Below are 27,320 nucleotides of genomic sequence, written 5' to 3'. Positions count from 1 at the left end.
GGGCGGCGGGGCGCGGGGGTGGGTCGTCCGGGACACGGCTACATCTCTGAATGTTAATTCCATCATCGACCCGGAGCGCTTTGCTATTTCAGACATGTTGCTCTTCAGTTTTCCCGACCATTCCCGATTCCATTCCCTGTGGATGTCCCCGGATGCCGTACGGTGTTGCGAAATTACCCGGCGTCGGTCCGTCACCTGTATTATTCGGGCGGTAAATCAAATTGGGAATTTGGAGGCGGCGGTCCTTGCATAGCTTATCGCCGGCTGGTAGTTTTGGGGTGGTTGGAGGTAGAGCGGTCTTGCAGGCAGTAATTGGTCAGTGAAATTATGGAAGTTTGGAATCCAAAACGAAGAAATAATATCTACTGTTGTCAATTTTCAATTGTGGGATATACAGGGTGGTTCCGGAGGAAACTGTCAGATTTTTGGGCTAGGAGAAGTTGACACTGGCCTAGACAGCTTCGAAACAACGTTTGGTTTATGGCTGTGGGACTCTGTTGAGTATCTACAGGATAATTTCTCCGATTTTACTCTCATCGCTAATTTTGGTATTGCCCATTCAATTTTGAGGAAATTTTCATTGTAAATATATATTTTCTTACATATACCAAGTTTTAAATCATACTAATTATTTTTCAAAATCTAATACAGGATAGTTTTGTTATTTTCATACGTATCATATCTTTTTCTGAAGAAAATAATCCCAAATTATAATGAAACTTAGTCAACGTAGAGAAAATTTACGGATAATAGAAGTTATGTGAGAAATTTTTTGAAAAACACAAGAACTCAAATATCTGGGAAATTGTTGATTTTTGGTTGTTAATGAAATATGGCTCAAACGACAGCAAATGACTGATACTAACACCTCCTCCAAGGTTCACGTCTAATTTGGAAACACCCTGTATACATATATTTTTTCAACAGAAGGTAGAACTGGTCAAAAAGAAGCGTTTCACCAAAAATTACATATGCAAAACTTTCAAAATGACAAAGTTGAAAAAAAAATTGAAAATGATTACTGAAATAGATCCAAATTTGACACTAGACCGTTTGTTAGCTGAATTATCGCAAAGCAGTGGAAAAAACTTATCTCCTGATTCGACCATGTGGTTTCGTTTGGGATATTGCCTGTTCGATATTTACGTGGTGATGAAAATGGAAACTTAGGATTGCCGAATTGTTATCATTATTTTTTAGTAACTTACACGATTTTATGAAATGGCTCATTTCGATACCAACTGACAGAAGATACTTAGGACACAAGTGTAAAAAATAGAATAATACTTCAAAGTCTCACCAATAAAATTCTTCTAAATTATTCACTAATTTTTTCACAATAGGCATCACAATCTTCTTGTTCGAACATTCCAACAATCGTCATAACAATAGGATGAAATGGGAAACATCTGAGCATTTTTTTCAACATAACTAACATATGCACTTTCAAGAAACTGCCTCGATTTTCTACATTTTTTTCACCCTAAATTGCACGATACAACAATTATGATTCTCTCATAAGTGACCTGATGCATCTAATCCGATGAACTTGGTACTGAACCATTCATTGTCCAGCCATATGCTTATGCTTTGTTTCGTTCTTGCGATGCCGGAGTCACCTTCCACAGTCACGTACTTGAAATTCAATGAAATTTTGTCGAACTTCTAGGGGGTTGTATCTCAGCCATCTTGGCTATTTTAATAAACAATTTTTGGTTAAACGAATTATTTTGATGACTTCTAAAATAGGCAAAAACGAGAAAGAAATTCAACAAACTTCTGACATAAATGAGTACTAAGAATTGAATTGAAATGAATACCAAGAAGTGTTACGATCTTAATTGCACCACCCAATTTGCCATCGTCGGGAAAACTAAATGGAGAACAGGAGAACGTTCAACCTAATAAGAGCAGATGCCAACCATGGTTTCGGTCTCATTTGACCTCGTTAGAGTATCACAGCTCCCTCTACGATGGAAATACAATAATAAGAATTAAATTCAGGTCTGAATTCAATTCTTATTATTCTATTTATGGCCTCAAGGCGTTATCACTCCATTATTTTACCTCTAGCATCAAGTCTCCAGTAAACTGAACGTGTTCCCACCTTCTCATTCTCACGCGCATGTTTTCTGCATTAGGCAGACCAGCGTACTGAATTAGAGGCATACAGGAGGTCGAAGAAACACCCTGTACATTGCGTTTCCAAAACTACGTTATCTGTTTCAGATTCTACCGTATTATCATTATTCCAGTGTTTTTAAAATGTTCGACACATCTATGGTTTTCCGAGAAAGAATTTTAAAAAAAGAACAACATCCAAATTTCTCTCCAATGCAAGATGCAAAGCTATTCCTAAGTTCTGAAATAGTTCAATCAAACTCCCAATTCATTCTTAATTGCTCATATTCTGAAAAAAATCATATAATTCAGGAAATTACTCTTTTTATTTTACTTCAAAATATTATATTTCTCGAAAATTCTTTCGATTAGATGTTCTCTACTCCTAATTTCTACTTCTAACCGATTTATATGTGGTTCTCTCGATGCCACAATTCTTTCAATTCAAAACTAAATCAAATATTTAAAATTCTCGTGTCACAGTTTTCGTTGCCATACTCCTCCGAAACAGCTTGACCGATTTTGATGAAATTTTTTGTGCTTATCCGGTATCTATGAGAATCGGCCAACATCTATTTTTCATCCCCCTAAATGTTAGGGGTAGTCCACCCCTGAATTTTTTTTTTATTTTTCAGACTAGGAAATTATGTATATGGCAAAACAACGTTTGCCGGGTCAGCTAGTAAAATATATTATTGTTTCAATTCCTTCGAGCAGAGCTTTCTTCCAAGTCCCAGAAATATGTTCTTTTGAATAAAGCTCACATACTATCACGAATTCCGATTTGCATTCCCAACAAACGTAGAAACATGTTTATTGAATTTCCTCGCTGGATTAGCGCAGAGCCCACTAGATTAATGGATGAGTTATGGCTACGTTTAGCTTAGCGGCGGCGCTACGGACGGAGTTCTTGTTTTGACTGAGATATGTTGAGTGCGGACTGATGAACTATTTACCATAGAGGGTGAGATATATGGCAGACGATAGGAAAGGGGAACGGATGGGGAAGAAAGCCGTATGCCTTTCGCTGAAAAACTGAAACCAAAGCACCATTTTGATGTGGGGTATGTTGAGGGATCAGAGTTTGTCTTAAGGTATTCCTATGCTTTCTGTTTCATTGCACACAGTTTTTTTTTCAAAATATCACTTGATGTTTACAACCCTCTACTGGGTGTTCAATCAATTGTACCATATCTTTGAGCTATTCACATTGTTATTTCGCCTCCATTATCTAGTCTGAAACATCTGACATCCCGCAAATCATCTGACATAACCCCTTTCAAACGATTTTGGCAATCATCATTAAAGTTTGCCCGTCGGGGATGGACGTCGATTTGTAGTTCGGTAATTGTAAGCGGCGAAGTTCACAGACAACCCTTTGTCCGTGCATATTTATATAGTTGTATAAATATAGTTATCCGTGATGACATTACAGTTTAACGTCAGCCGCTATCGTACATGGCATTCTGTCATTAGCCGACGATAATATCGGGGGATACGTCCGTACGATAAGAACGAAAAAATTTGGTGTATATTGACCGTGTACAAATTCATTATTCCGATAGTGGTTTTCGATCCGGCTAATCTACTTCGATGTTTGGATAATGAAATTAGTGTGTTGATTTCCAGGAATACTACCGGATATCCAGAAAAATTCCCCCGTACTAACAGTTCACCCTTCTATTTGATTTTCGATTAAGATTGGGGTCTATGATTGGGGTGAAGCCTTTCAGAAGAGAATTTTTGACCCAAGAAATCGAGATTTTCGAAATCGAGTTTTTGTGCTAGGGTGGGAGCCTAGGCATCCCTGATTATATAACCGGAAATCCCAATTCGATCAGACGAATATATCAGGAGATATGGCAGATTGAAATTTGCAAATTTTGAAAAATGCCATTTCCAAGATGAAAATCTAAACGAAGGAAGATAGGCTTTCGAAAATACTCGCAATAGATTCAGCGTGTTCGAAAACCTATATTTTCATACGAAAATTTCAAATATCTGGCCCTGTTTAGGAGAAAATAATTTTTTTTGTTTTTCCACTTTTCATTTTCGAGTTGACTTCGAAGAGCTCTCCGGAGTGCAATTGTCCATTGAATCATCAACTGTTCGGTTTTCTAAAATCTTCAAAACAAATTCCATGCACTCCATATCCTAGGATAGTAATGGAACATCCTAATTTTCAGACAGAGTAGCAAATAGGTCATTTTAGGGGGGTCTAACCCCTTGCTCATTTTTGACCCAAAAAATCGGGATTTTCGAAATCGAGTTTTTGTGCTAGGGTGGAAGCCTAGGCAACGCTGATTATATAACCGGAAATCCCAATTCGATCAGACGAATATAACAGGAGATATCGCAGATTGAAATTTGCAAATTTTTGAAAAAATGCCATTTTCAAGATGAAAATCTAAACGAAGGAAGATAGGCTTTCGAAAATACTCGCAATAGATTCAGCGTGTTCGAAAACCTATATTATCATACCAAAATTTCAAATATCTGGCCCTGTTTGGGAGAAAATATTTTTTTTTGTTTTTCCACTTTTCATTTTCGAGTTTACTTCGAGAAGCTCTCTGGAGTGCAATTCTCTATTGAATCATCAACTGTTTGGTTTTCTAGAATCTTCAAAACAAATTCTATGCACTCCATATCCTAGGATAGTAATGGAACATCCTAATTTTCAGACAGAGTAGCAAATAGGTCATTTTAGGGGGGTCTAACCCCTTGCTCATTTTTCACCCAAAAAAATCGAGATTTTCGAAATCGAGTTTTTGTGCTAGGGTGGAAGCCTAGGCAACGCTGATTATATAACCGGAAATCCCAATTCGATCAGACGGATATAACAGGAGATATCACAGATTGAAATTTGCAAATTTTTGAAAAATGCCATTTCCAAGATGAAAATCTAAACGAAGGAAGATAGGCTTTCGAAAATACTCGCAATAGATTCAGCGTGTTAGAAAACCTATATTTCCATACCAAAATTTCAAATATCTGGCCCTGTTTCGGAGAAAATAATTTTTTTTGTTTTTCCACTTTTCATTTTCGAGTTGACTTCGAAGAGCTCTCCGGAGTGCAACTCTCTATTGAATCATCAACTGTTTGGTTTTCTAGAATCTTCAAAACAAATTTTATGCACTCCATATCCTAGGATAGTAATGGAACATCCTAATTTTCAGACAGAGTAGCAAATAGGTCATTTTAGGGGGGTCTAACCCCTTGCTCATTTTTGACCCAAAAAATCGAGATTTTCGAAATCGAGTTTTTGTGCTAGGGTGGAGGCCTAGGCAACGCTGATTACATAACCGGAGATCCCAATTCGATCAGACAAATATAACAGGACATATCGCAGATTGAAATTTGCAAATTTTTGAAAAATGCCATTTCCAAGATGAAAATCAAAACGAAGGAAGATAGGCTTTCGAAAATTCTCGCAATAGATTCAGCATAAACGAAAACCTATATTTTCATACCAAAATTTCGAATATCTGGCTCTGTTTAGGAGAAAATAATTTTTTTTGTTTTTCCACTTTTCATTTTAGAGTTGACTTCGAAGAGCTTTCTGGAGTGCAATTCGAAAGTATTTGGGCACGGTTATCATTAACCTTGCTTCTTCCCCCCCCCAGAGCCTCCCAGACCACAGAATCGAATCAGAAAAACGGAAGGACGAGGAGGAAAATGACGGATGCAAAAACATCGCTCAGCGCGACGCATGACACACGTCACATCCGAACAAGAAAAGATGAAAAATGGCCACCGCCGAGAGAAAAATACGCAGTAGACGTGGAAAAAGGAGGCGGAAGACGGCGCGCTGCGGGGGGGGCCGGGAAGGGAGGGCGAATCGGGACTCACGAGAACCGTCCGAAGTTCGGGTCTCCTGTGGGAAGCGGCGCATTGATACCCGGAGTGATGGATGCCGGTGATAATGCCCGGCCGTCAATCCCCGTCCGCAACAATGCCACGTTCCCTGTAATTCACTCCCGTTCCGCCCCCCCGCGGCCGTACTACCCCTATCTATTCATTTCTTGGGGTCGCGGCGGGGTAGGAGAGAGAGAGAGGGAGCCCGGGCCGATCTGGTTTTGATATTCGACGCTCGGCTGGTTTTACATCTTTAATAAATGCCTTCGAATTAAGGCACAATAACGCGGCATTTTTCTCCATCTCCAATCATGTCTCGTACCCCATCGCGATTATTCATCGGGATGTTATTGTGTGTTCTGGACGAGGACGGGGGGCTTTGTTGGGATCGAATTCGGGATTGGTTTTTTTGTGGAAACTGGCGTTGGGCACGGCTGTTCATTCTCACTGGCGAGCGGAAGGGTTTATGGGGAAATCTAAGTGCTCCACAGGGATGAAAAACGAATTTTTAGTGGTATTTACGAGAATATATTGAAAAATTCTTATCCAACTTTAGAACCAAACAAAATTTCAACGTCAAAATCATTTATTACTCAACATATTCCCCTCTTGATTGGATACATTTATTACAGCGAACCTGCAACGTCTCTAGACCTTTCCTAAAAATGTTTCTTCTTACTCTGCAAACCAGACCTCCACAGCTTTCATTACCTTATCGTTGGAAGAAAATTTACGACCATTTACCTTTTTTTCAGTTGAGGAAATAGATGATAGTCGGATGGAGCCAAAACTGGTGAATAAGGGGGGTGTTCTAGTAATTCAAAACCTAAGTCACGAATTTTTTGCATGGCAACATGAGATTTATGTGCAGGGGTGTTGTCCTGCAAAAACAAAACACCTTTGGATAGCTTTCCGCGTCTTTTCTCGTTAATTTTTTCCTGTTGAGTGGTCAGTTATGTCGAATAGTTATCTCCGGTTATTGTTTTACCTTTTTCCAAAGCATCAATCATGATTACTCCATGGCAATCCCAAAACACTGAATCAAGAACTTTTCCAGTAGATTTTTCGACACGAAACTTCTAAGGTCTTGGGAACCAGAGTGTCGCCACTCTATCGATTGTTGCTTTGTTTCTGGATCGTAGAAATGTACCCAAGTCTCATCCATAGAAACAATTGGCTTAAGAAGTCTAGATCGTTTTCAAATCAAGCACAGATCGAACTCGATGCTTCTACCCTTGTACGCTTTTGGTCAACATTCAAACATTAGGGGATCCATTTTGCAGCAATTTTTCTCATGTCCAAATTGACATGAACAATATGATGAACGCGTTGGTATGAAACATTCAGTGCTTCAGATATCCGTCTTAGCCCAATTCGACGGTCTGATAAAATCATGTCATGAACTGCATCGATATTTTCGGGGACTGACACAGAAACTGGCCCTCCCGATCGATCATCATCTTCAATGGAAAATTTACCACTTTTGAAGCTTGCAGCCCAATTTTTCACGGTCACATACGAAGGACATTGATCACCAAGGGTATTAAGCATATCTTCATAAATCTGCTCACCTCTTAACCCTTGATGATAGCTCGATACTCCAATTTTTCGATTTTCACAATTTCGCTGGACACCTTCTTTCTTTCAATTTATTGCGTAACTCTGGTTTACTATTTTGACCTTAAACTTCACACTGACCCTTCTGATGAGTTATTGTTCGTTGCTATGGTAACGCAATTTTTTTTTTATGCGTAGAACTGGTCTAGGCTGACTAGATATCAAAACATCTTCGTACTTTCATTATACGAATGCCTTGAACAATCATAAGATACAGTCATAATTCCGACTTGATTATTGTAATTCACAACTCTGACGTATAAATCTCAATTCTGAAATGCAAGTCAAAATTTTGTGATGTAAGTCAGAATCATTAAGTAGGTGCAAGTCGAAATGTTGATAGAATTTCGACTTGAATTTCAGGATTTCCATCTGAAAGTCAGAATATTGACTTGTATCTCAGAATTTTTAGTCCGAGTACTTACTTTTATTACTATTATTCTGAATTGCAAGTCTTAATTCTGAATTGTTTCTGAGAAACCAAAATAACTACTCAGAATCTGACCTATACTTCAGAATCTGACTTACCTTTCAGAATTCCGACTTGGAATGCGGAATTATACACTGGGAAAAATCATTCGAAAATTGGAATTCTAATATCTATGTATCTACTTTCAAGTCAGAAAATCCACAGAAATTCTGAGATACAAGTTAGAATGCTGAAAAAGATATTCTGCAGTTAAGAGTCAATTTGTATCGTCTTAGTCAAGTGAGTGATTTAAACACCATGTCTGACTACTCAACAAGCCAAGTGAAAAATAGTATCTAATAAGATCTTCCAACATTCTCCACAAAACATTTTCATGGATCGAATAGAACAAATCAAAAGTCATTCGACCAATTTTTTCTCCCACTCATTCATTCTCAAACTCCTGTCTTTTATCTCAGAACTCCGACTTGTATCTCAGAATTCTGACTTGCATCCCAAAATTTGGTCTTTCTACGCAGAATTCCGACTTGTGTCTCAGAATTTCAAATTGCTACACAGAATTCTGACTTGTATACTAGAATTCAATGAAGAATAATGACTTGTACATCAGAATTATGACTTAATGTCTCGGCATTTTGAATGGCCACTGAGAATACTCAATTGTATCTAAGAATTCAACTTAAAACTTAGAATTCGGACTTGTATCACAGAATTACAAGTCACAACTAAGAATTCTGACTTGTATCTCAGAATTCTAACTTCTCGGAATAACATCTTTGTTCTCCGGTTACAAAAAAAAATCATTGATCTTAGAAGAAGTTTGGAATACAAGATATTTATCAGAGTTTGTTGCTGTTGATTATGTTATACCATGAAATATGCTGAAAAAGTTCTGATACAAAATATTGTGGATAAAAAACAATACTCGTATTGATGGAGAGCAGCAAACCCAAGAAAAATTTGTATCTGCTGAGGAGTCTAGTAATGAAACAATGACACACGCTATTACTTCTTTTTCTATTATGCAATACCTGTTAGGATATTGAACTTTGGTGTAAGCATATCTTAGTGCAAGTATTCGATTTACGTAAAAGCAGAAGTGATGAAATACACGCCACAACCCAGGCGAAACACAGGTCTTGTAATCCTACCCTCGCTGGCATGGCCGACGTTGATTTATAGCAACCCTGATGTGGCGTTTTGATAAATAATAAAAGAAGCCATTATCTCTATTGGTTTTATGTGAATACATGAACGAATTTTTCATGTTGGCAACCCTGCAAACAAACAAACTCCTGACATATTGTGCATTGGTGTGACTGATTTTTGGTCATCAGGAGTAGAATCGATAAAGAACAATTCGATTTTTTCTTTGGGAACTTGTTGAACTGTAATTTCTCATTGTTATTCCACCCGGAGAAAGATAAGATAATTTAGTTATGGACCGTCTGAGGATCATTAATACCCATCGATTGCCAGGTGCAAAACAACAGAAGTTTTGATTGATTCCCGATAAGAAAAAGAGTAAGATGAAGTCTGCACCTTGGCAAAGTAATATTCAAATTCGTCTCAAGCTGACTTGGTTAATTGATGAGCATTAACATGAGAAAATGTTGGCTTTTACTCGATAAATAATTCTTTATTACACAGAAAGTGTGTAGTTACCCTATTTTTTCATTCAATCTTCTCCTTCTCCTGGAAATTCTAATTTTCTCTATCTAACATACTTTGTACCTGGATTTGATGAACAAAGAAGTGTTTTCATAAGTAATAAAAATTGAATAAAGTAATAAAAAAATGAAATATACTAATGGAAAGGGTGAATCTATTAAACACCCACAATCAGGTTATGGTTCTGGTAGCCAGAAAAAGAAAAAAAAATTTATTAAAAGATTGATGAAATATTTACATATTTTGTATTTTTAGTTCATATTGGAATTTTCTGGTATCGTTTAGCAGTTAAGCCTCTGATATTTCTTCGTCTTATTTAGCCATTATGGTATTTATTTGTTTTATAAAAAATTTAATATCAAAAATGATTAATAATTATTAATGTTTTAAATATTTTCTATTTGCTAACATTAAGTTTATCAACCCCTAGAATTCAATACAGAAACATTCATATATTCCGTATAAAAATTGCGATATCCCAGATAGTTGGCACAGCGAAACATACATCAATATCTGGAAGTAAACACAGGTCCATCCCCCTCTTATTTATTCAGCATTAGCTGGGCTCGCACCCTCTCGACTTTTATAGATTGCAGCACTTCTGTTTTTCTTATTATTGATCTACACTCGTTATTACAATAAAGTGACAACTGCCCCTGGCCGTCCAATAACTACTAGTGTTAGGCATCCCTTGTACGGCCAGGGGGAAAGTTGGAGAAGAATTTATGAAAGTTTTATTCGGGTCTGTGGGGTGGACGGAAAGAGAAAAGTTATTATATGGGGAAATGGTTGCAGGGCAGGAAACGAGAGTTATGAATTTTGGAAAATTCGTCTAAAACGACTCATCGATTCGAAAATGAAAATTTTGAGGGGGAAAATAAAATGTTTTTGTTGTATTTAATATTAGGACATTAGCTGAAAATTTATGAGCTTTGTAAACTTCAACTACTTCAATATAAGAAGAAAAAAAACAATACCTCAAAACAAAATAATCGGAGGATGCAAAACAACTGCATTTATAAAATTAATAAATAACAAAAAATTGTACTTATAAGTGAGGCTTTTTTTTCAACAACTGTTCAAAATGAAGGGTTTCACCAAAAATCACCTATACAAACCTTTAAAAATGACAAAGTTGGGAAAAAATTAAAAATTATAACTGAAATATATCCTAATAAGACGCAAGCCCGTTTGTTAGCTGAAATATCATAAAGCAGTGGGAAAAAACTCATCTCCTGATTCGTCCATGTGGTTTCGTTTAGGATATTGGCTCGTTCGATATTTACGTGGTAATGAAAATGGAAACTTAGGATTGCCGAATTGTTCTCATTATTTTTTATAATAGTAACTTACAAGATTTTATGAAATGGCTCATTTCGATACCAACTGATAGAAGAGACTTAGGACACAAGTGTAAAAAATAGAATAATACTTGAAAATCTCACCAATGAAAATCGTCTAAATTATTCACGAATTTTTTCACAATGGACATCACAATCTTCTTGTTCGAAAATTTAAACAATCGTTGTAAAAATGGGATGAAATGGGGAAACATCATAGCACTTTTTCAACATAACTAACATAAGCACTTTCAAGAAACTGCCTCGATCTTCTATTATTTATTTTTCACCTTAAATTGAACGATGCAACTATTATGATTCTCTCAAAAGTGACCTGATGCATCTAATCTGATGAACTTGGTACTGAACTTTCCGTACTTGAAATTCAATGAAATTTTGTCGAACTTCTAAGGGTTGTATCTCAGCCTTCTTGGATATTTTATATAGAAAATTTTTGGCGAAACGACTTATTTTGAAGAGTTCTACCTCCTGTCAAAAGAAACCTCACCTTTGAAAATACCCTGTATAAATAAACTGAACAATATTGAGGTAGAATGTCACTTCGCCTTACTGAAAAGTTATAGGTAACTATTGAGACAAGAGATCCACCTTGTAGTTAGATTAACTTTTTCAGGCTGATTCTCTCCTCCAAATCGGAATAGGAAGTATTTATTTCCTTATTTCTAGTATTTCACAAAATATTTTTTTGTTAAGCTTGTTTGAGTGTTCAGATAATGTTCTGTTGTTGTCTTTTACTCTAGTTGAATTGTGTATTACTACAGTTCCTTTAGTGTTCGGTGGTCAATCTTCTTCTGAGATATCTGTTAGTAAAATTTCTATATTTTTACCTTGTTCTTTGCAAGAAATTTTTTTTATAGCGTTGGAACTTGAGTCTAAAACAGTTTTCGACTTCAATTTATTTTTGTTTTTGTGAGAGTTCTTTTCGTGAATAGGCTACACCGTATCGGTATTCCACCACCTATATGAGAAATTTATTTCTGTCCGGATCGAATTTATTCGAAAACAATTACTTTTCCATTCCCCCAATAGGGCTACTTTCCCTTAACTCCGAACAAATCCGAAAACTCGAACAATAACTCATGCCCGAAGAAAACTCCGAAACGCGGTCCCTATAAACAAATCAAAATCAATAAAATCCAATTAAAATAAAACGGAAACTTTCCGAGCGTCCAAAACAACGGTTCCTTCTCCGACGGAAGCGACGAGGGACCGTCAACTTTTCGCAGAAAATAGGTAAGTCATGTACAATGAAAAATGCGAGAACAAAGGGAGGGAATTATCAAAACAAGTCGTAAATCATCGAAAGAAAATTCGCGATAGCGCGGCAGCAGCAATCACGAATTCAATCGTAGGAATTCTAATTGGTATGGGGAGTTCGTGTGTCGCAGCCCCCTCCGCCCTCCCTCACGGTTTCAGCCCTCGGATGAGGGTGTAATCCATCAAGGCCGAGCCACCCCCGGTCAACTATCTCGTTCTCTCTCCCTCAGCTCCTACGTCCTCCCCTCCCGTCCTGACACGATCATTTTTCTTCCAGTTCCGTTCCATCATCGCGTCACATTCAACCCTCCCCCCACCCACGGCGCGCGACGTTGCCAAATGGAACGTCGAATTTTATTTATGACCCCTCGGATCTGCTTCTGTAATTAATGATTAGAGATGGATAACGTCCTCGGGTGGGTCCTCCGGCTTCTGTGTCGCCGGGGGGTGGAGGGGTGGTCACAGCCGACTGGGTTGCTGAAGGAGAGCTTGCGTTCGAAGGGGATGTAGGTTTTACAAGAAAATCTTTTTAGATAGGCTCTGAAGATCAAAATGACAGTTTTCCATGGTTTTTTCAACCAAGAAATGGGGATGAAAACATCATCCCTTATATTATTTTGCATCAGAACTTTCTAATTTGCTTGCATTTTCATATTTAAAAAATTTATTCGAAAAGAAGAATTTGATCTGAAACTTTTCTTTATATGACTTTTCATCATAAAATTTTTCTTACGACCCTAAAAAAAATAATTTTAGAATCTCACCATATATTATAATTACAGTTTGTTAGGAACAATGCGTTGAAAAATTAAGCAGTCTACTTCACAATGATATTCAGTTTTATTTTTCAAGTTTTTTTAAATATGGTATATTGAATGAGAGAATTTTTTTGTCCTAAAATTAAAGATAAAAGGGATTTGAACAAAAATTTGTTGAATAGCACACACCAGGCTTACACACGGCTACTTGATGTCATCAGAAGAACATCCTATATGCGAATACTGTCGAGAAACTCGTTTAACTGTAGAACACCTTCTATCTCGCTGCCCACATTATGATGAAATCCGTCGTCGAATGGGACTCAAAGAAAATTTAAAGGACAACCTCAACTCAGCAACACAAATTGAAGCAACATTGAAATTTTTGAAAGAATGCCAATTGTACAACCACATATAATCAATGTATCTAAAATTATTTCCTTTTCTGTAGATACCCATTCTTTGTATACATTAATGTCTGTACTACCTAGATGAATAGAACCCTGTACCATGTGTCAATGGCCTAGTTGCCGAGACACGTTAATTACAAATAAAAAAAAAAAAAAAAAAAAAATTTGTTTATTTTTAGCATCAATTTCGAAAAAACAATTCAAAATATAATTTTGTTAGATTATTATCCAACATATATAATATTTCTCCAATACAAAAACTCTGTAGCTGAAAAATAACATGGTGAAAATTTTCATTAACAGGTTGTGTACAGAATAAGAAGAGGAAACAAAAAATAAGCGATTATTTTAATATTTCAAAAAGACACAATTCATTTCAATATTTTATCACATATTTCAGTATTGCAGAATTGTTTATATCTTAGATTGTACATTTTAAGGAGGGTTCCTACCTCGGAAGGCATTTTCATATTATTCATTGCATAATCAATTTATATTCCATTACTCAATGAATCAATACCTTAAAAGACAATAATTTGAGTTTGCAAAAAAATCCATAAAATTATACTACATTAAATGAATAGTGTAGAATTTAAAAAAAATAGTTTTAATGAGAAACATATTTTAACAACAAAGGATTTTAATACAAACTGATAAGTATATGGGGTCATATTTTCTTAAATTCGTCGAAATGTTGAATTTTGGTATGACGTCCATTAGGCTCAAATACCAAAGAACGCATCACCTTCTAATGAATTGAGATAAAAGGAATGGAGCTCCAATTAGCACAGCATTAAAAATTCCCAACCGTGAAGAATCTTCCGAGCTGCTCTTGTCCAGCATCCAGAAATTCAAATTAGGAAAAATATCTCGGTTATGTTCTCGGAACCTCGTCGGGAACAGCATCCTAATTTATTAGCATCCATAAAATAAATAGCTCAACCGTTAAAAATAAAGACTAACCATATCTTACTTCAATCAACCTCCTGAAAAATATAGGGAACATTAACAACCTACCGTATTATGGAGAAACTCTCAAATTGTCCTCCATTTAAATAATTAACATGTTTAGTTATCATTTGGTAGCGATGTCCGCTTATGGCCGTCATTAATAATGCAGTAATCACGTTGCATTATGGGAAGAAAAAGTGAAAAATTCGATACCGAAGGTAAAAGTTGGACGGAAACCTGTACGAAGTCATTTCCAAGTGAAATGAAATATTTACAGGATGAATTGAAACAGTTTTTTACGAAAGCGCTGAAGTGCCACACAAAAAAAATTTTCAAATGTACAATTCCGACTTGCAAGTCGGAATTCTGAGATACAAGTCGGAATTCTGAGATACAAGTCGGAATTCTGAGATACAAGTCGGAATTCTGAGATACAAGTCGGAATTCTGAGATACAAGTCGGAATTCTGAGATACAAGTCGGAATTCTGAGATACAAGTCGGAATTCTGAGATACAAGTCGGAATTCTGAGATACAAGTCGGAATTCTGAGATACAAGTCGGAATTCTGAGATACAAGTCGGAATTCTGAGATACAAGTCGGAATTCTGAGATACAAGTCATAATTCTGAAATACAAGACAGGAGGAGGGCTAAAATGACTTTTGTTTTCTTGCATTTGATCCGTGAATCTGTTTTTGGCTTCTTGGAGGAATTTTGGATGAATGAAATGATGTTCTATTTTTCGCTTCGGTTGCACCATAGCTGTCCCAAAGCTTCATGCTCAGTACTTGTGAAAGCACTTGGAATATTTTTGTACTTCCGAGAATTATGCTCCTGGGAACTTTTCAAAACCTTTCTTAGTGCTTAGTGATTCAAGCACTTTAACGAAATTCCTACATCTAGTTTCATAATCAAGTTTCACTTTAAGTTTCGTTTAGTGTCAGTTTCGGTAGGGTTAGAGAAAAGCTTTAAAATTGAAGGGGCTTTAAGTTTGATTATGAAACTGGCCGTTTGTCCTTAGTAATCCCTATAAAGTGCTCGCGAGAGGCCTTCGGAAATCGTGTCAAAACACGAAGAAGAGATCGACTTATTGTCACCCTACGAGCATATATGGATAGTACAGATATATTATACTTATATTATCATATTATCCTGATTCCCCGTAGGTAACGACGAACCCCTCAGAAGCTCTGAGAGCTTGTCAGAATCAATAACGTCCGTTAAAACTTTTGAAAGAAAAGAGATCGTGTAGGCGTAGCTTAAAGGTCCAAATGTGCCTATACATGCCTTAAATGAGACAAATCTGCTCTGCAGAGGGCATTTTGCTCATATTATATAACCCGGCAACAATCGATTGCAACAAAGCAAATGTCATTCGACCAATTCTAGCCCTACTACTGTCTTGCATCTCAGAATTCTGACTTGTATCTCAGAATTCCGACTTGCCAGTCGGAATTCCGACTTGTATCTCAGAATTCCGACTTGTGTCTCAGAATTCCGACTTGTAACTCAGAATTCTGACTTAGCAAGTTGAAATTATACATTTGGATTTGTTTTTGTGTGGCCCGCCAACGCTTTCGTAGTTTTCAGACTAGAACTGAAAATAACATTCTTTCATGGTTCAACAGCCTGAATCTTTTAAAACGATCCGATTCGGAAAAAATGGTGAAGGAAAAAATAAAAAGAGATCGAGAAAGAAGTTATGTTGACCACAGCAGGGATCTGCTGGAAAAATATTGGCAGCCAGGGAAAACAAATACCACTTCCTTGAGCGTGGGCATATACGTCAGACAGTTTGACGTTCTCTATGCTCATTATACGTCAAACAAATGCGGTCTAACATACTGTGTGAATATCACTCCAAAACGCACCTTTCGTGTTGAGCTCCCGACGAAGTAATTCATGGTTTCCGTTTTTTCAGCGGTTTGGCTTATGATTTGCCATTTTTCAGAACGCGATAAATGCCGGCCACTTTCCGGAAATAACTGCGTTATTATTCTTACCTAGTAAACATGTTTACGCGGCCTTCCCCTGTATTATTTACTTTAGCGGCTAATTTACGACCGATGCGGTCGTGAATATTTCTCTATGGTTGGTGATCATTTGTCTTGGCAGAATCCGCCGATGATGGAACAATGATTAACGTCCATTTTTCGAATGTTATCCTCTTACGAAACGACTACTCTTTGTACGTTCTATTTTTGATGGGTTGTCGCTACATGTCCGCTAAGTTATATACGTCATATTTTATCCTCGTTAATAGATGATCTTGGCAAATGACATCAAGTATGATAGATTGTTTCAAAATACCAGTGCCAGAGTTTAAAGAAATCTTCACAAGTATTTCGACAACCAGGAAGATAGTATTGCTCACACTATAAGCCTAGTTGGCCTGTATATAAATTGAACATGAACATGAAATGTTTTTATAATAAATGACATCGAAGAAGCTACTGGTAAAAGGGGAGTGGTCAGAATGAGAAATTGATCTGTTTAACCTCTAAAACACTTTTTCATAAAAATAAGAGGGATTCCAAAATAAACAAGCTACAAGTCTTGTTTTACTAGACGTCGCCAGAGCATTCGACAGAGTATGGGATGAAGGATTAATATATAAGATGAGATATGCTGGATATTCGATCAAAATATGCAAGTTGATCCGGAATTATATCAAAAATAGAAGATTTTGCGTGAAAGTAGAAGGAGAATGCTGCACAACAAGAGATATAGAGGCTGGAGTACCCCAAGGGTCAGTACTTGGGCCACTTCTGTACAACATATACATTCACGATATTCCGAAGAATCCAGGAACCATTCTAACGTTATATGCTGACGACACAGGCATAGCAACTCGACACCGCAACCCAGAAGTAATAGAACGAGTTCTACAAGAAACGATTGACGAAACGAATGACTGGTGCATAAAGTGGAAAATCAAGCTCAATGGACAAAAGAGCCAAGCAATATTACTACAGAAGAGAAGACTGCGACCCACGACGAATCTAGAAGTTGACGGCGAAGAAATCGACTGGAAAAATGAAGCCAAATATTTAGGAATAACGCTTGACAAAGGACTTACTTGGAAAAGTCATATCAAACAAGCAATCGACAAAACGAATGCAGCGATGAATAGACTCTACCCTCTAATAGGAAGAAGAAGCCACATGTCGAAAGAGACAGAATTGAAGACAATCAAAGACGTTGCTATGCCTCAACTGACTTATGGATCTGTTGTCTGGGATTTCGCGGCAAAGATCCATATCAAAAGAATTCAGGCCACTGAAAACAAGCTGCTACGATGTGCAATAGATGTACCTTGGTTTGTCAGGTATAGACAGATTTTTGGGACCTAAAATGGGAAACTTTAACGGAATTCATGAACAGAAAAGCAGAGAAATTATTCGAAACATCGAAAAACCATCCGAATCAAGAACTCAGGAGACTAGTGGACTACGACCCAGAGGAAGACAAAAGGAGAATGCGAATTTACCGAAGAAGACCAAGAAATCAATTAAAAAAAGATTAAAATAAGAACATAAACTGATTGAACAATCCAATAAAGTGTTATCCAATAGAGGATAAACGCATAAATCCCAGCACGATAGTGTGCAACAAGAAAACCGACTAAGAGATGAACGGTTTATGGGCAAATGCCCGGAACCAATATTCAAGAAGCAGTTAAGGGTTCTTAGTGGGTCTCGAGCTCAGGAGAGTGAAAATCCCCACACTTGTTCCCCCTCAGGAGAGGGTGGTTCGTCTGACTTGCAGATTTTCCCCCTGCTACACCAAAAAAAAATAAAAATAAGTTGTTAGTGACTTAAATTTTCTTATTCATTTATACGTTTAACTCAATAAGAGCATATGAGGTACTGTCTCTGAAAAAAGTGAAGGTTAACGTAAAAGAGATAAAATATCTTCTTCTACCAATATAACGCATGTATTATTATAGGTTTTGGAAGAATTTTCAGAAGTATGTCTGAATCTATAGTACGAATGACTTGTTCATGTGTTGAAATGTTCAATACATGATTTTTCTGCATTATTAACATGTGAGTCACACTTATTGTGAATAAATAACCCTACACAAAGTTTTGTGTTTTTAAACTTCCACGTGAAACTTTGCCAGGTATTCCGAAGCATTCAAATCGTTCTCGATACGCACAAACAATCGTTATCTGTTACCAATTCATGTGAAAAGAATTCCTAAACCGAAATAAACAAACCGACGCAAACCCTTAAGCTTCAACCATCTGATTGACACCAAGGTCAACTCCTTAGACACGTAGATATTTCCCATGGCCTAATAAATGGATGCAAATGGAGGTGCGTCTACCCCAAGGTCGCCCGATGCATACACGGCCGAGAAAAAAGAGTGCGCACCCCGTAGATCCCTTTGAGATAGCTTCCGCAAACCGGAGACCAGTACCGGTGCTCATAATCGTGTAACACGAACATCTAAAGCCGAGGTGAAGTAGATTAACGAGGTGGAATTAGTCAAATGTCCGAAATCTACGGTTATCCAACTGACGCACGTGAAAGGACTATTCAACTGTTTCGTACCGTCATCGGACTTTGGATGTGTATACACAGTGGAATTGCTCGGATCGTGGGATTTTGAAGGGATGAATGATGGGTTTGGCAGACGGTGGAGCTTGGCCATTTGTCAAGGTATCAAGATCGTTTCTTCTTCGTGGAAAAAATCTAGGCAGTTGCTGAGATTTTTTTTGTTCGATTCTTGAATGCATTGGGATTTAGCATCCATATTTTTTTGGTGAAAATCATTACGGAGATTGATGTCAAACGAAGATCTTGAAGCAGAATTATAAATTCTGATAGGGTGATTTGATATTCTTTTGATTGGACTTCACACTGTCAAATATGCACCCCTTTTGAGGGGTGCCAAACATGACAGGTAACGTTTTCGTTCTTAATAATATATATCCAGCCTCACCTATCCGAACCTCATCTACATTTTTTTGTTTAGAGCAATGGAGCACTTTTAACATAGTGAGAATGTTTCAAGGCAGCTAAAACTTGAAAACGGAGGTATTTCGAAAAATACCTACATACGCCTGAATATTATCTGCGAAATAACAATCAAAATCTTTGACATCAAGAAAGTAATACTCTGTGACATAAAATACAGTGCCAATTATTTCTGTGAACGTAAAACACCACAATTTCGAAATCTCGACATCAAGAACATCATCATCCATAAAAAAAGTCCAATCTTAGTGAGTTATGGGGAACGATATGTAGATGTGGGGGCCGAAAATCGCTTGTAAATTATTTGCCCATTTTATTAATTTCGAAACACTCAAATATACGAGCAGGCGCTTAATTCAATTGGTGCGCATCAAACGAATGGATTTGCCGATGTGGGTGAGGGTGACCCCTGTCGGAATTCAGTAGATTTAAAAGGGGTGATGGAATGAAAATAGTGTTGGATATGAAATGAAACACGTTGAAATCTACATAAATAAATTAATCACCGTACTAATTTATATTTATAAATATGGAAATGCTGTATGCTTTGATTAGACTTAATGAACGTTTGAGAAGGTTTCGATTAGAGGCTCATTCCACACAGGAAATGTAACATATTGAAGGAATTGATATAGTACAGATTTGTACCACAAAAAATGTGTCTGATATTATTTTTCTTTAATCTTCAGAAACCTTTTCTCCTTACATCGAAAAACTAAATGAAAGAAATTAAGAATCTACTACGAATCTCATTGATCACAATACAGGATGTTTTTCAATATCTTTTTTCAATAGAAGGTGGAACTCATCGAAAGAAAGCTTCTCATCCAAAATCAGAAAACTTTGGAGGCAAAAAGTTGATGAAAAATTATTTACAAAAATCAAAGGGGGGTTTCAATCTTCAAGGGCCATACTTTTTCGAATATTAATATACAGGAGAGGTTGTCATTCAGAATATGTATCACATTTAGATCTACCATAATTTTTCTGGGAGATACACCTATCGAGAGTTGACCTTCAAAAAATCCCAAAAAAGATGGGGTAATTTAAAAATTCGTCAAGACCGAACGGTTGAAAATAGATGGATGAAAATCTCAAATTCATATCTAGAAGAGTTGCTCTTTCAGAATATGAATCACACTTTCATCTGCGGTTACTTTTATTGAGAGATAAACGACTCGAAAACTGACCCTCGAAAAATCCTGAAAAATATGGCTTCAGTTAAAAATTTGTCAAGACTGAACGGTTGAACCTAGATGAATAAAATTCTCAGATTTATTACTAGAAGAGTTGTTCTTTCAGAGTATGTGTCACATTTCCATCTACGCTTACTTTTATTGAGAGATAAATGACTCTAAAGTTGACCTTCGAAAAATCCTGAGAAAGATGGGTTCAGTTAAAAATTCGGCAAGACCGAACGGTTGCGCCGAGATGGATGAAATTCTCAGATTTATTACTAGAAGAGTTGCTCTTCCAGAATATGAATCACATTTCTATCTACGGTTACTGCCATCGAGAGAAAAACGACTCGACAGCTGACCTTCGAAAATTCCTGAAAAAGATTGGTTCAGTTAAAAATTCGTCAAGACCGAACGGTTACACATAGATGGATGAAATTTTCATATTCATTAGTAGAGCAGTGGCTCTTTCATAATATGTATCACATTTTTATATACGGTTACTTTTATTGGGAGATAAACGACTCGAAATCTAACCTTCGAAAAATTTCCAAAAAGATGGAATCAATGAAATAACCGTCAAGACCGAACGGCTGCATCGAGTTCCATAAAATTTCGAGATTCATTACTAGAAGAGTCGCTCTTTTAGAATATGTAGCGCATTTAGATCTATAATAATTTTTCTGTTAGAAATTCGACAGCCCCTTTTCAACATCCACATCTCTGCGTTCTACGCTACTTTTTACCTTTCTTCATAGGGCGATAATGAGCCAATTTCGCAGAACCTTATCGCGCGCCCACCAACACCCAACCGAGTAGCGGTCAATTAAGGCCCGGTCTCCGTCATCTGGGATTTGGGCCGCGTACCGCGTAGGCAGGGACAGGACCGCGTCCGGTGGACCGAAAAAAACGTTTTTAATTGGTTTCGGATAGCCGGGACGGATCGACCGTTGTAGGAGATATCGAGACTGGCCGGGACACGGACATGCCATGTTATTAATCGGACGTCAGGCGAAAACAACCGCATGATTAACGACCGGGGCTCGCGGCGGACTCGAACCCGCGTGCGTTTGTCGGGAGGACGTCTAGATGAAGATATTACTACGGTCGGCCGGATGGGAGATTTGTTTTTGTTGGGTTCTGGTACGACCCGGCACATTATCGAAAGATGGGAGGTGTTTGCTGTGAGTATCCTTCGAGATGGTTTATCGATCGCGAAAAGCGTTTCAAACAATGAACAACTTCCAGACTGAAGTCTTGATGGTTGAGTTTAGCCAGTAGTCATACGTTTTGGGATAAACGTATTGGTCCAAGAAATTTCAACCACTTATTCTACATCAAAAATAAGCCCTAGTTTGTCATATAAACATATGTCGAGAAATGTTTCCACGCCGAGATACGGGGTGTTAAAATTATAGAAAAAAAAAAGTTTCTTATTAATAACTTTCACACTGCTTGAAATATTTTCATGAAATTTGAGACATAGGTTTTGACCGTCAAGGAGCACTTTTTGCATAATATCATTTCTTTTCTTTTCTCTCGGTACTGCAGCGAGACTGAATATTTCCAGATAAAAAAATAATACGCCACTGGTTTTTCTGACAATAAAATCTACTATTTAAATCATTATTCAATTTAGAGCAAATTCGGTCTCTTGACTTTTTGCTGCACGAGGCACCGTTTCCGGTTAAAAAAAAACACATTCTCATGCATGGAGAAATCGCCAAAAAAAAAACTGAAAACAAACGGTAAAATAAGACGGAAGAAACTGTGTGCAGAACCTAGAGAAGAATCTTCACAATTAAATGTTTCCTTTTTTGGAATATCCCATTCTTCGTTCACATATTCATGACAAAGATTATGAATTAATAAATTAGTGAGTATTATTTGCCACAGTCACAATTAATATCACCTATCTTAGGGAGATCTCCAATGGATCTTGATTTATTTCATATCCAATCCTGTTCAACAACTTTATTCGTTGAATGGTAGATACGGCATTTCGTAATTTAGTATTTCTCATTTCTCATAGTATTTCAATTAATGTTGAATCATTTAAAAGTAAGGATTTGATTTATGGGGTCTTCTTGATGTTTTTGCATTCAGGAAATATTTTATGCATATATTGTCGGTTGCAGATTTGAAAAGCTATTGGTTGTTTTCATATACCTTATATTTAACTTAAAGTTCCTATTCATATTATCCTGCAAGTGACATTATTCGATTTTTTAGCTCAATTCCAATCTTGAAAAACTCCATCAATAGGTCAAGAGAATTCAACGTCAAATTAATTATTCATATCAACTCGATGAAGTAAGAGTTGAGCTTATCGATAATTGCAAATGTCAAGTTTTCACGTGAGGAAAAGATAGTGATTGAATTATAAAATGAATTTGCATTACCATGACTATGTATCCTTATGAACATGATGAAAATGGAGTAGATATCTCTGAAATTTTGAAAACAACTTACGTCTCAGAATTTTAGATTCAAGGAATGAAATGACATTATTTTGTTTCAAGATGTATTCATTCAATCTTAATGTAAATTTTGAGAATCTAATCGTTTTTTTTTCGAGGCTCAATTTTGGAATTGAAGATGTGTTTCTTCAAAGGCTAGTGATGAACTGATGAAACTCGAAAAATGTAGTGCTGGATGAAAATGTCATGACTGAAAATCATGCATAATACTTCCATTAAAATGACTATAAAAACTTATATCAAATAGCCATCGCCAACTGAATCTCAACAACCTTTTTCTTACATTTGACTCAGAGCAACTTCCTCTAAAACCACTCCGCCACTTCCTCCATGCTAGAATATCGAGAGGATAATGAGAATAAAATTTTTTGCCCCCTCAATTAAGGCTCATGTTATTAATGATCACCTGAGAGCCGTGATATGACATTTTTCCGAATTGAATAATTAGATTGTGCTAGCCTAGCAGCCGCTGCAAAAGTGGTTAAAAATATGCGCTCATATCTCATACGTCAGCATGTGAGCTCAGGTATTCTAAAACCGGGAGCCGCCTTAAAGCAGGACGATCATCCATATAAAGTTCACTTCGTCCACGTACAGCTCTGTGGTATAAAATGAAATATAAGAGAAGTGAGTCATGAAATTTCAAGTGCATCAAGGATATTTTTCTGTGGACTATCTTTCGTCATTATTCTTCATGAAATGTCAGAGTCATTCATCGGAACATAGAATTTGAGTTTTTCTTCGGTTTCTGGAAGACACAGAATAATCAAGCAATTTTATTATAGTCCTTTCCTATATTTGCAGTTTTTTTTTGATACCACTGAGTTTACATTTTGGGTATAGGCTTAATTTAGGTAACCTACCCTCTTTATCAACGTTGAAACGACAGGGTGAGTCTTGACTCGTACAAATATTTTAACAGTAGATACCAGAAGTTAAAAGAAAAACTTTTTTCCTTTTCCATCTTTTCACAATTGGCTCGGTTCAAAAGATGAATATTTGAACGTTTCAGTGTAATTTAGTAAAATGAATGTATTCTTCAATTTTTTTCTGGTTTGAAGCGCTGTATTCAAGATATTCGATGGTCAAAATTGGAAAATATCAGTGAAATTCGAAAAATTGGGTATACTTTGACCGAATGCAACTCTGTTTAAACGATCCACAGATGTGTAGTGTCACAGATTTAGCTAGTCATTCTGAAGGTACTTTTGTTTTTCCAGGAGTCCAGCTCATTATGAAAACTCAAAATGGCTATATCTTTTTATCAGGGCCGAATCGGAAAAAAGTTTTTCTTTTGACCTCAAGAAGCTACTATTAAAATATTTGTACCAGTCAAAGACTCAACCCATATAAAATATTGGTTGAGTTTTGATGAATTCGGTTCGTCGAAATTTGATGATCTTTTCATAAATACCTTGTACGTTTTAGGTTCAAATAGAAAACTGTGTTATAATACCAGATAACGGAAAAATATTAAAGGAAGTGCGACTTTCCCTTTTTGACAGCTTTTTTTCTTGATAATCTATACTGCATTCACATTTATTTTAGCAGTTGGCCATGAAATAATTTTCTCAAGTTTTTGTAACTACAACGGAGTAAGATTGGCACTCATGAAATGTCGTTAATGTCATAACGACGTTGCCACAACTTATATCAATTTTTAGTACGAAAATGGCGAAAGTGATTGAAAAAAGGGACAGGGTTTCAGAAAGTACTATTTAGAATTCAAGTCCGCTCATTCAAATAGTTACACCCTGATATTCTAAAATCCACAATACGTCAGACGGTAGCGAACATATTCAATGTAAGAGAATAGAGAATTTATATAATATTTCATCTGAATCTCAACGACTTATATTTTAGCTGAATATTTCCACAATCAGAAAGATTCTGATTGAAGAGGATGACAAAGAATTTCCTTCTATTGGGAGACCCAAAAAAGTGGTGGCATTTGAGAATTTTATGTTTGAGTGAATTAATGCGAAAAGTTTACTACAGGATTTTCGATTAATTTCATTGTAGAATGAGTTTCCGAAAATTGATTTTCCTATTATTCATTTGATTGTCCTATACATTGTAAATGTCTTAAGGTACCAATAATTATCTAATTATCAATGTATTAGGATGAACAATCACAAATACGCGCCAGTTGTCCTGTTAATTGTTTATTCATGTGAAATTTTTGTTCAAAGGTGAAGTTCATCTTGACTTGAAACTTCCTTTAACTCCTATTACTTATATTGAAGTAAGATGATTTTTGTTGAAGAATTTAACATTCTTGTAATTATCTGTTAATTCAATGGGAGATGCCCATTCCCAACCACTGCAACATTTCATTTCATCTTCGGGTTAATATTTTTGAAATCTACAACTGATGTAACGTATTCAATTTTAGCCGAAGAATATAACGAACATAAACTCTCCTCAAGCTAGTGCATATCATGATATTATACTGATCTCTTGTATTTTCCATGCAAATAACTGGACTTGGTATGCCTTCAATCAGTTTGTATAAACTTCAATCATGCTCGTCACATATTTTCCGAATAGATTCGACATTGTGATAAAATACGTAATAAGATAAACTTTTACGTGGAAAGGACAACATAGCGTTGATTTAAAACCCAAAAATGTTTTGACAATCGTCATAACCCCACATTTTCGTACTATACAGAGTGAAATGTGTCAAATTTCCATGGCCAACCGACTGCTAAAATAAAAGTAAATGGAGTATAATAACTTATAGAACGTTGCTTAAATATACTGTGTGTCTTTTGCATGAGTAAGTTCATTGTCATTAGCTCCCTAACTAAATACCCATCAAAACTACAAAGTGATATTTATCTTTATCATTTGATTTTCGCCCTGATGCCGATTGCACTCTAAGGTTTTGCCATATTGCGAAATGCGTGTATTCAGACGCTCCACATCTAAACAGTGTTATCCTCGCACAGTGGCGGCAACAGCCAGCACACAGGCTCTTAAAAAATAAACGTGTCACAGTATCAATTATTCATAGAGTTTAATATAAATGCTAGGCTGTTATCATCAGTTTTGACTAGGCATTTGTCGGTGGCTCTGCCGCGTCAGAAAGCAAAAAATTGGTCGGGGTATTCGTTTGATGCGACTCTGACTTTGAGCGATAGCCAGAAATCAACGATGTGAGAAATGGATCGTTTTGTATACGTTCTTCTACAGCCTCACGTATTAATCTGGACGGAAAGGGACACAAACCGAAATATTCTCTCGTGGGAAATATTTATAGCATTCATTTTGAGAGATTGGGACTGATTTTTTTTCGGAAGGTTTTGGAATGAATCAATATACCAGAGAGGATTAATTGAGGTATGATTTAAACCGGTTATATTCGACCAAAATCAAAATGAAGAATCTAGACCGAATGGAAATTCAGGGATCAGCATTCTAATAAAATAAAAACTATGAAAATCAATTGCTGTTTGAATTGTATTTTGTTGTCATTGGACAACTGCAAATCCTGCCTTTTTCAACATTGTACAACCTAAAATATCTAGTTTCATCCATCATCTTCAATGGAGTTGGGTGTTATAAAGTCAAACTCAATTTGAGAAGCTTCACAGAAGAAGCGAGAGCTTAGGTTAGACCAGAAAATGTAGAGCCTTAATAACTCTTATCAAACCCGATAAATAAACTGTTTAACCTTTATTTGATTCACCCATAGAATAGACCAATGAGTATTGGGTACATTCTCTGTGTTTTTTATTTATCGAAAGTAGTAATCCATGGATTTTCAAATGAACCAATTTGTGAGTGAAAAATCGTCACATCTCCAGTAGAGTCATTTTTTTAGTGGTTCGTTTGATCGATAATATACCTATACCATGCCTAAGTATACATTACAAAAGGCAAAGGAGTGAAGCCATTTGGTGTTTCTCACCATGCCTGCCTACCCTCGTTATGGTTGCACTTTCAATCATTAATCATTTTCACTGCCATTTAGACTCCATCATTTGTATTTGAGCCAATAATATCTTAATGTTTTGAACCTCGAAGGTTCGAATGATTAATGGTTTTGTGTGGAATTGATACTTTTGATGATTCTAGCACATATTACTCGAACATCGAACATGGGAATGATTATTATTAATAACGAATGGAGCAATGAATGTGGGACATATTATCAAATTATCTTTAGACATTTAAAAATGATGGAAGAGGCTTTCTTGATTTCCACAGTATTTTCTTAGTATACAGGGTGTCTAAAGG

This window comes from Coccinella septempunctata, chromosome 8, assembly GCF_907165205.1.
Source record: "Coccinella septempunctata chromosome 8, icCocSept1.1, whole genome shotgun sequence".
In the NCBI taxonomy this organism is placed as follows: domain Eukaryota; kingdom Metazoa; phylum Arthropoda; class Insecta; order Coleoptera; family Coccinellidae; genus Coccinella; species Coccinella septempunctata.
The sequence above is the reverse complement of the archived record's forward strand: the minus strand, read 5'-3'. Positions refer to the sequence as shown.